We start from the raw sequence: 9,908 nt of genomic DNA, 5'->3' as shown, positions 1-9,908 counted from the left end.
CTTGAAATGAATACTCTGTCTCTTTAAGAAGCTCCTGCTCTCTCTGACACTCTGTCTTCAGGAAGTCATCACAACAACGTTCCTCTATTAACCCTTTAACAACATTTTTACCGGCTCTGGACTGAGTCATAGCTGGTGTGGTGTTAGCTAACTGCTGCTGCTAGTCTGAAGGAGCTGAGTGGATGTAAAAAGTCAGCTTTACATAATTCTGCCTCTTTTTAATGTGGAAGTTACATCATCCAGGTATCTTCAAAGCATCGTTGCAGATGGTGATGCTGCTAGCAGGAAGGATCTCAGTGAATCTAAAGAAACCTCTGACCGGACACACTGTTGCTGCCATAACATGCCAACAGCTCAATAACCAAACAGCTAAGACGATATTCCATAGTAACACCATCAGTTCCGTCCATCATGCCATCAGCTCTGAGCATCTTCTGCTTCAACCAGCTCCACATCAGGATGCTGCCATCAATGCTGCTTGCTTTTCACCATTTAACTGTTTAACTCCTGATACATTTCAGTGCCTCTGGTAAATGTAAATTCATTTCACCACTAGGGGTCAGTAAAACAAGAAAGTGATTACTGTTGAATTAAAATGCACAAAGCATCCTGGCCGGACCTTAGACGTCAAGTTATTCTTTTTTTTAGTCCTTTCATTTGATTTATTTGTCTTAACACTACAACTAAAAACTGAAGGATTGGTTAAAAGTGGGGGGAAAGGCTTCAGGTTGAGGCAGCGTCTGAGACGAGGTGGAAAAGGAGAAATACAGGATGCAGAAAAAAAAATATTTAATGATGAAAATAAGTCAAACAGAAAACGACTGGGTGGAAAAACTCAATTCCTTTTTCCATCAGCGATCTGCTGTAAGCGAACAGGGGATGTCCCGCTGCTGCACGCTGGAGGTTTTACGCACACACACGCACGCAAGCAAACAATTGCAGCTTTTATCATGTCTCTCTTCTTTCCTCCTCTGTGGAAATATTAAAAACTATATATATTACAGTTTGGTTCAACAGTAAACTTCCAAAAATCTCCACTATGGTGACCTTCTGTCATGTTACGACCATAAAAATTATTCGTTTACCAAGAGTTTTGAAGGGGTAGGAAAACAACGTCTCATTTTACAAAATAAAAGGAGACATCATTTTTAAATAATGACGTCTCATCTTGCCATGTAAGACCAGATCTTGGTATAAAAATATGGGGAAATGTGGGATTGTATTCAACTATCAACTCCTATATAAAATAAGGGAGGATGATGTGAAACATAAAGAGTGGCAGCTTCATGCCTTTTCCTTCAACAGGGAAGAGGAAGCTGGTTCAAACTGATGGGAAGATGAAGGAGCCCCCATAATAATAATAATAATAATAATAATAATAATATATTTTATTTATAATGCCCTTTATGTCTTGAGATCTTAAAGGACTACAAAAGACAACAATAAATAAGAATGAATAGATAAAAAGTGATTAAAACCAATATCTAAAGAAGTGAACCAAAAATTTTGCCAAAAAGAAATGTCTTAAGGTCTTTTGTGAAACAGTCAGTGCATTATAGCAACCATCTCTCAGATGGAGATGTGCTTGTAACTGCAAAGGACTTCTGGGCCAAGAGTGGGTTTTTTGAGGAGTGGGTTTGATTATGGCTGTCTTTCAGACCGACCAGATTGCCTTCATCTTCCGAAGCGAACTGGTAAACAGGGAGCTGAGTGGCTGAAGGTGTCTGCTCTGGTGTTGACAGGAGCCGGTGGTCCTGCAGTTGTCCACAGCTTCATCTGGAGATGGACGCTGTGTGGAAAGACGCTGAAGGTTTACTGGTAAAAGTTTTGTGTTGATGAGTTTAGATGTTGCAGATATCGGGTTTACTCTTGGATAGACTGCATGATGATGGCCACTTCATAGATCAAAGCAGATCCATGCGTTAGACTGGTCCAGTTAAAGTTATTATCTGAATTTAATTGGGAAACTGTGGCATAATTTTAACATATCTGCTCCAAACAATCTGACTAAACCCGAGAAAGAAAAACGGTTAAAAGAATATTTTTGACTCATTCTTTTTTTTTCTCCATCATATAAAATCCCAACAAAACACAGGGAAGTGTGTGAACTGTGACATAATGTAAAAAATATGCATGTGATTAGTTCACCACAAGGTCTGCAACTGCTGCAGACTGCTCTAACATATTCTGAATAAATGAGAAAAACAATTTAATCAACTAAGTAGTAACTGCAACAGCAGCTGTTTGAACACAAGCAGGTGTAATACTATTACGGGCCACTAGAGGGAAGGCTTTCACGTAATATACATTTGAAAACGGATCAGATGCTGACTTCACCTCGTACCTTATACTCTATGAATAGAATAGAATAGAATAGAATAGAATAGAATAGAATAGAATAGAATAGAACAAGTGAGCCAATCGGGACTGATTGGCTGAGACCAATTTCTGGGTTGGGCAGGACGGGAAACAAGGCAGTTTTTTTGGGATCCGGAATGGAAATAAAAACGTGTAAAGTGAGAGTCCAGAACTGCGGAAGTTAAACACCTTCAGTTTCACTATAAAATATCAACAACAACAAAAAAAAGAAAAAAAAAGGGAGAGAGAGAGAGAGAGAGAGAGAGAGACTAATCAAACACTTCAGAATTCACAAAGTTTTACCCTACTGAAAAATATAAATTTTATTTGCTGGTTTGCTTTTGCACTTTGAGAAGAATTTTGACAACAGTCCAGGTGGATTAGGTGCATAGTATATGGAGAAAAGAGAGGAGTACATTTCTGCCAAAAAAGAGAGGACATTTTTGAGTGTTTATCTTCAAAAACAACATTTCCAAAAGTGCAAAATATCTGACATTTGAAACTCATTTGAAAAAAAGAATAATTTTTCTAGAAAATTTCTAGGACCTTTCGGCTGAGATTTACTCTTTTTTTTATATCTGCAATGGCCCTAATTCACTCGTGGGTTTGGCAAAGCAAAGTGTCGAGAACAGCAGAGGACCGATGATGCTGCGGGCCTCAAAGGTATCATGAACATGGAAATTCAACAAGTAGTTTCCCCGCTCTGAATACAATTGGTTGGTATTTTTCTAAATGTTTCGGTATGTTGCAGCACCAAATCAAAGTCATTATAAGATTTTTTTTTTTTGCTCATCTGTACCAGAGTCCCACCTTTATTTTGGTGGTCTAAAGCGGAAGCTGTTCGCTTGCCTTTGTTCAACTTGTAGCATCGCAGAGATCCAGTGTGGCTGGCAGCAGGCTGAGGGGGGAATCGGCACAATCTGGGATCTATCTGGGAAAAAGGGCAGTCGGTGAGCAAACCTGCTCCAATCCCCGGCGGAACCTCGACCAACACCCCGCGGAGACTTCTGCTGCGTCTCCCCGCGGCTGGCTGCGCCTTTTCCTCCCAGGAATCTCCTTGGGATCTGGATCCGCTCAGTAAGTAGCTCCGTTGCCCCTTACCTAAATATCCCAGCACATCGGCCGGGATTTGTAGGCTTTCTCTGCTCCTGCTTCTCCTTCCTGTGGAACAAACTGCAGCTGGAGCGCTGCAGAGCTGCATTGTGCTGCGAAGACATAGAGGATCATCTTAATTAGCATCCGCCGCAATAAAAGCCAATTAATGCCGCGGGGCGGCTGCGTGTGAATGCAGGGGAAGGACGGGGAGGGGGGAACGGAGGAAAGGCTTCCTTTCACCTCAGCTGATTTAATGTGTCTCAGTTGTGGCTGCAGATGCGGACGCACAGGCCTGATTGCTGCCTGGGAACACTGTTGTTCACTAGATGGGTGTGTTTGAGTGTGTGTTGGGCGCTGTATTGGGCGCCGCGGGGCCTGCGGATGGATCCCTCCCGGCCTGGAGGCGCAGATTCGCCGGCGAGCTGCAGCCGGCTGACAGAGGCCGGGCTGGCTGACACAAGTAAGGCGTGGCGTCCTGGCAGCATTACGCACAAACACACACACACACATGGGCGTGTTCGTCCAGCAGCTGGCTCACAAATCACTTTTAACATGCCCAGTCCTATCGGGTCCTGTTAGTTGCTCAGATGTGACCCCTCGCTGGTGTTTTTGGTGGCCCGGGTCGGTCCCAGAACTCTTTTAAAATGCAGCCTCATCAGGCATGCAGGCCTTCCATCTGTCTGTCCAGGTGTCTCCTGCTTCAGGAGGCAATCATCACCATGAATAAGAAATTGATTAGCCATAACACGGAAGACCATCTTTTCTGAAGCCGGCCTTCACAAAGTGATGCAGAGGACGTGTTGGCGGGACACAAGGACAATATGCAGTAATGATAAGCTCAAACTTCAGAGATATTTCTGTGAAAACCACATACCTTCCCCATTTTTTCAACATTTATTTTCTTATTGTCTTACAAATATTAAAGGCTTCGTTCTCACGTCACATATTGTGTTAACCTGTAACCTGCTAGCATAACCTGGTCAGTGTACCGCTTAGCTAATTCTAAGGTTGTTTTAATGGTTAAAAAATAAAGAGCATTGAAAATGTTCATTTTGTATTTTCACAATCAGAATAAAGGTTTATTAATATCAACCTGCATTCTGAGCTACATTTATAATTCCATAGAATTATCCAACTCAGGATTTATTAGTCTGTTGCTACAGCTTCCTAACTTTAGCTTGCAATAAACGGTTTTCTTCCTGGGACTTGCATTTTTCATATTGTTTGGTGTTATGGTGAAAAATTACCTGCTGTGATGATAAATCATGATACTAATTTAGATTTATTGTGATAAAACTGGTTGTGTTGTCAGGATTGTTATTTTTACTGTTTTTGCCACTGTTTGTTCCATGAGAGCATCAGTAAATTGAAAAAATATTACAATATGGTGTTACTGTTGTCACCTTAGTGATAAGAATCACAATTTTTCTGTTACTCCCTGGTGTCCAGAAGAAGCCTGTTTTAAAGTGGGTTTGTTTCTTTAAGAGCAGTATTTGTGTTTGAGGGGCTTCGACTGCAGTGACAGTTGCTTGAAAGAAGCTTTAAATGTATTTTTAATCATAGCATTTCTTATCACAATAAATAAGAAGATATTGTGATAAAATCTTTATTTCATATTCCCCACCCTTACTTCAGGCCACTAGTTTTGTGTTGGAGACGTCATTGTTTTTGTAATGACTAAGTTATCAAGCTGGACCTTTTGGATTTTGAACCGTAGATGATGAAACATAGAAGAGACTCACAGAACATCTTGGACACAGAAGAGGCTAGTCGTTGTGTTGAAGTGATGAAGACTTCTGCGGTGTTTATGTACCAGAGTGTTGCTCGGCCAGCATCTTCTTTAGCTGAACAGATCCCTCCTTCATCGTTTCATTACTGTGGGTTGCAACAAATACGTTACCTGCAGCTCCACAGCGTTGCTGACGGTGGATTGTCTTTCTGCGCCGCAGCCTGTAACCGTGCCCAGTGAAGTTGAAACATGATCATTTTGACAGTGTTGAGATGACCCAGCTCTGTAACACGCTCAGTAAATTGGGGCAGAACTCAGTTCCTCCTGCTGGCTCTGCTTTGGGTTAACTGGAGTATAAAAATCCCTCCTGGCCTACTTCTACAACTGGCTGGTTAAATCTGCGCCAAGCCTGTCAATTGATCTGTAGCTTCCATTTAATACCACTTCACCTGTTTGGTGCAGTCTTTGCATTTTTTGTTTTGTTTTCTTTTTTTATTCTGATGCTCTGAACAGCTTCTCGTTTCCAAGCAATCTGCTTCAAGATCCCAACACACTGTAGTGTTTGTGGTTCTCTACTAGTTATCGTTTGGAACTGTAATAAATGGCACAAACTGTTCAACTGTCTACCTTGAAAGGCTTTTGATCTAGTTTTAGTGCTGCCGGTAATTTCCATGCTTTAAGTGTGTGCACCGATTAATCTTTGGCAAGACTTTGGGAGACTGGCGATCGACTGATGCTTGCATGAATGGTGTTTACCTCAGCCACTGTCCCTTTGTGCTCTGCCATGACTGAAAGACTCATCCACCATGTCATGTCTGCATGTGTGCAGTTATTAGTAGTCACCCCAGTAGCCGTGTTTCAATCATTTTTTATTCGCATTTTGAAGTATTGCATTAGAAATACCTCTGATATCTGGCCGTATCAGAGGCGTGAAACGCTGAAGAAGTCCAGACCTCCGCCTTGGAGGGAAGAACTTTCCATTTTTGTGAGACGTGTGCTCCATGCTACTTTGTAGACTTTATTTTCTGTTTATTACTGCTTTGTGTAGCATCAACGAATTGTGCTGACTGGCTGATTTCCTCCACATCATAACTACTTTGCTTTTTCTTCTTTTTTTTTCTTTTTTTGCGACAACAAAAGTTCACTCAAAATTTGCATGATGGATGGAAATATAGGTACTATCACGTCATGGAAGGAAGTCATTTCAGGAATTAACAGTTCATAATGGTTACTGTAACATTACTATAACTTTACAGAATCAGCATAGAAAGTCTAAAGGCTTTCAGGTGTTCCTACATTTCCATAATGTCATATGGAAACCTATGATACCTATAGGCAGTATAGAGAGACCAGTTAACCTAACAGCCATCTTTCTGGATGGTACATGTTAGTACCCGGCGAAACGCACGCACAAAAGAAATATGTCAACATGAAGACAGAGCCTTCTTGAAGCAAAATGCCAGTAACTGTTCCACTGCGCAGCTCTTTGCCACAGTTTAAAACACCTTTGCCACCGTTTTATAGTACAGAAAAAGTTCATAAGTGTCAGTTTAATCACGCCATAACCTCCTCTAACTCCAACTCCACCTCAGTGCAGCCAGAAAGATGAGCCAGACCAAATGTCATTTCAAGTGGAACGATTAACCCAGAGAGAGGAAGAAGAAATCCCAGATTAGAGCTGAGGTTAAGTCAGATTGGACCCGAGATGCTTCCTCTTTCCAGTCTTTCTCTGGCAGATGCTGCACCAATCCGACTGAAGAGCCGATGAAGCAACTGATTGGATTTTATAGCAGCTGGGACCTTTTAAACCCAACTCAGACCAACACTACAACCCAGCTATCGAAGAAGGACTTTGAACATTCCTGGCATCTCCAAATCTCTGACATATGTCAGTTAGATCTGTTGGATCTGGCTCAGCCAGCAAACCTTAAATGGCGTAGTGGAGTCTTTGAATGACACAAGACCAGACTAAGGTAGCATTAATCAAACTGTTAAATGAAGCTGATAATTAAGACCTTCTAATTCCTAGAATTATTCTCTAGAACATCCATCATAGATGGATGTCATAACCTAAGTTATAAGATGTTGTTGGCCTCTGACCAGTAAAGGCTTCCAAACACATTATGTTGTGTATATATCAAAAAAACATTTTACAAAGGTTTTTCATAGTGTAGATGACTGTTATCTAAATATTCTACTGAACTGGATTGTCTGCAGCCTTTGGCAATAAAAATATCACTTTCCATTAGAGCTGCATTGATCAGTGAGTGTCTGGTCCAGTTTAGGCTTTTCCCTTTTGGTTCTTGCCTTGACTGCAGGCTTTCTAAGCTGCTTTTAAATAGTAGAATCATGTTTACTTTGGAACAGCTTGTTGCATCATGCTCACTTCCACTCAGCCTTGAGTTTAGCTATAAAACAGACTTATCACTAAAGTAACACAAGCTCCAGTTTCGTAGATGTCGGATATTCACTTTGACCTTTAGTCCTCCTACTCCTTTTTTCAGTGTTGTCCATTTTGGTAACTCATAAATCCTCCCTTCACCCCATCGTTCACCGCTCCACCTGCAGGAACTCCACTCCTTGTAGATCCAAGGTATCTTCAACTCTAAAAACTTAGTGTAGATAGTGACACTACGTAGCAGCTGTTCAATGACCTGACGGTCTATTTGTCATCACAATTTCGGGATGTGCAGTACTGTGTTTCAGTAAAGCTGGAATATTCAAGGTGCCAAGCGTTTAAAGCTGCAGTATGTAACTTTAATGAAATCAATTTCTTACATATTTGTTAAAACTGTCACCATATTGTGACAGAATGTTATGAGGCAGATAATCTGTGAAACAATCAATCTCCTCCACCTCGTTCCTGAGCTTATCTTTGCCGTCCAAATGTGGCCTATAACTATGTTACACAAAGAAATGCACCATTCCTGATTTAAAAGCGACCAATCAGAGCCAGGAGGCGGGTCTTGGTGCTGTCAGTCAACCTCATGACCTCGCTGCTAAATGTGCTAATGGCAGAAAAACGACTTACTGTTAAGAAAACTGTTTATCTGTCACCATCGGTGGTTATGCTAACTAGCCTCAGGATTCATAATGCGCTGTGCTAGCTTTAGCAGTGCCACACAGAGGAGTGATTGATGGGCCCCCCTCCTGGTTCTGATTGGTCACTTCTAGTTAGAACTGGGAGCAGGCAGAGGAGCTCGATTCTTTTTTCATATATTATCTATCTTATAAACAGTCATGACAGTTTGAACAAATGTGTAAAACAAAAAAAAATTATGTATATGAAAAAAATATATATATAAATATTACACAGTTCAGCTTTATCCTCAGCCTGTTTCTGTTTGGGTTCTCTGTTTGGTGCTGAACCACTGGAATGGATCCATGTCTGTTGTGGGAATCTTTATTTTAATCATCTGGGGAGGCCTGCAGAGAAACAAAGACTGCAGACATCTTGTAAACATCAGCCTCCATCTCTATCAGCTGGTCTCTTCTAATTTCTCCACATTATCACCGATGGCAACAACAGGTCAAACCAGGCCAGGGACCTATGTATTTGTTGTTGTTGGCTGTTTTTTTTCCCCTCTCCCTGTCTGTCTATCTCCCACTAAGTATATGGAAAATTCATCCTCCTTCTCACAGGAAATTCCTCGTTGTCCCAAGGGTGAGACAGAGGGCGGGTGTGAGAGAGAAGATCTTCTGCAGAGGGACACTTAGGTTTGCTCTCATACATTTTTAGTTTTTCCTCTGTTCTTAAGCTGTTTAGCAGCTTTACAGACACGAGGCTTCAAGTTGTTTTGGCCTTTTAAAGGCTTTTAAGACTCGACGTTTGAGGAGCACAGAACGTCTCTGTACTGCATCAGACAGCTCTACTGCCCGACTTTCTAAAGTTCAAATTTCCAGTGCTTTTATTTTAGGTTGAAAACCAGTTTTTCACCCAGAAGTGAGCTCAATGCAGCAGCAGCAGCGTTGTGGAGAGGTGCAGAGCTGCTTTGCTGTGTCAGGGCTAAGCCAGCAGAGACAGCGTAACATTAACCAGCAACAGGACTGCAGACGCTACAGGCTGACGGTCTGTAGCTGTGTTGTGGCACAGCAGCATCATTCTGTGCTGTGCCACAACACAGCAGAGAATGATGGACGGCAGGACACGACTGAGGAGCCTAAAGCAAAGTCTGCACCATGTTCCTCAACTTGTTGGAAGATGTCAGGATGAAGACGGAAAGGCAGTATGAGAAACTCTGAAGCAAACAGCCCCAACATGCTGCAACAAGAAACCCGACCACACTAAGCTGTGATGAAGGTTCAGAGCTGTGGAACTACAGTTAGGGAAACCTGCGTGCAATTTTTTCTGGACAATAAGTTGCCCCAGTAATTGTTACGATAAACGATGATGTTGTTTTTCCAGAACATTTTCTAGTAATATATTGCTAATTAGCATGATGATGCAAGTTTTCCCTCTAAGAGACTAATACAATTTAATTCTGTAAAATCACTGGAACTAGAATATATTTTAAATATTCAAAATAAAAACATGACAACGGAAAACAATTGATAAAATGAAAATAAAAACCCACACACAACCAACGCTGTAAATAAAATGGATCATGACTTCTCTGTAAACAAAATTGCCCTTCAAAAAAAAATTAATCATCAGAACCTAAGTGATCAAGCTACTTTTAATTTATCATCCATTTAGGTGTTGGTTATCTGCAGCAATGTGAGGAAA

The 9,908-nt window shown here is 41.3% G+C and overlaps 1 protein-coding gene and 1 long non-coding RNA gene across 4 annotated transcripts in view; one reads left to right on the top strand and one right to left on the bottom strand.

Annotated features, from left to right (window-relative positions):
* Positions 1 to 2,655: 2,655 nt before the first annotated feature.
* On the bottom strand, positions 2,656 to 3,252 carry LOC103149931 (uncharacterized). The gene is made up of 2 exons (XR_001664377.1): positions 3,169 to 3,252; positions 2,656 to 2,778 (listed from the first exon to the last, which is right to left on the bottom strand). It is a non-coding gene; the product is annotated as an uncharacterized LOC103149931 (long non-coding RNA).
* Positions 3,243 to 9,908, top strand: part of LOC103149932 (ras-associated and pleckstrin homology domains-containing protein 1-like) — a 73,046-nt gene continuing 66,380 nt past the window's right edge. For 2 of the 3 annotated variants that reach the window (XM_007569314.2, XM_007569311.2), the window contains exon 1: positions 3,243 to 3,435. The gene's annotated coding sequence lies outside the window, so the exon portion shown is untranslated. Of the gene's footprint in view, positions 3,436 to 3,715; positions 3,914 to 9,908 lie in introns of those variants that run through there. The other variant, XM_007569312.2, reaches the window with a different exon arrangement.

Source organism: Poecilia formosa, unplaced genomic scaffold, assembly GCF_000485575.1.
Source record: "Poecilia formosa unplaced genomic scaffold, Poecilia_formosa-5.1.2 Scaffold239, whole genome shotgun sequence".
In the NCBI taxonomy this organism is placed as follows: domain Eukaryota; kingdom Metazoa; phylum Chordata; class Actinopteri; order Cyprinodontiformes; family Poeciliidae; genus Poecilia; species Poecilia formosa.
The sequence above is the reverse complement of the archived record's forward strand: the minus strand, read 5'-3'. Positions and strand labels throughout refer to the sequence as shown.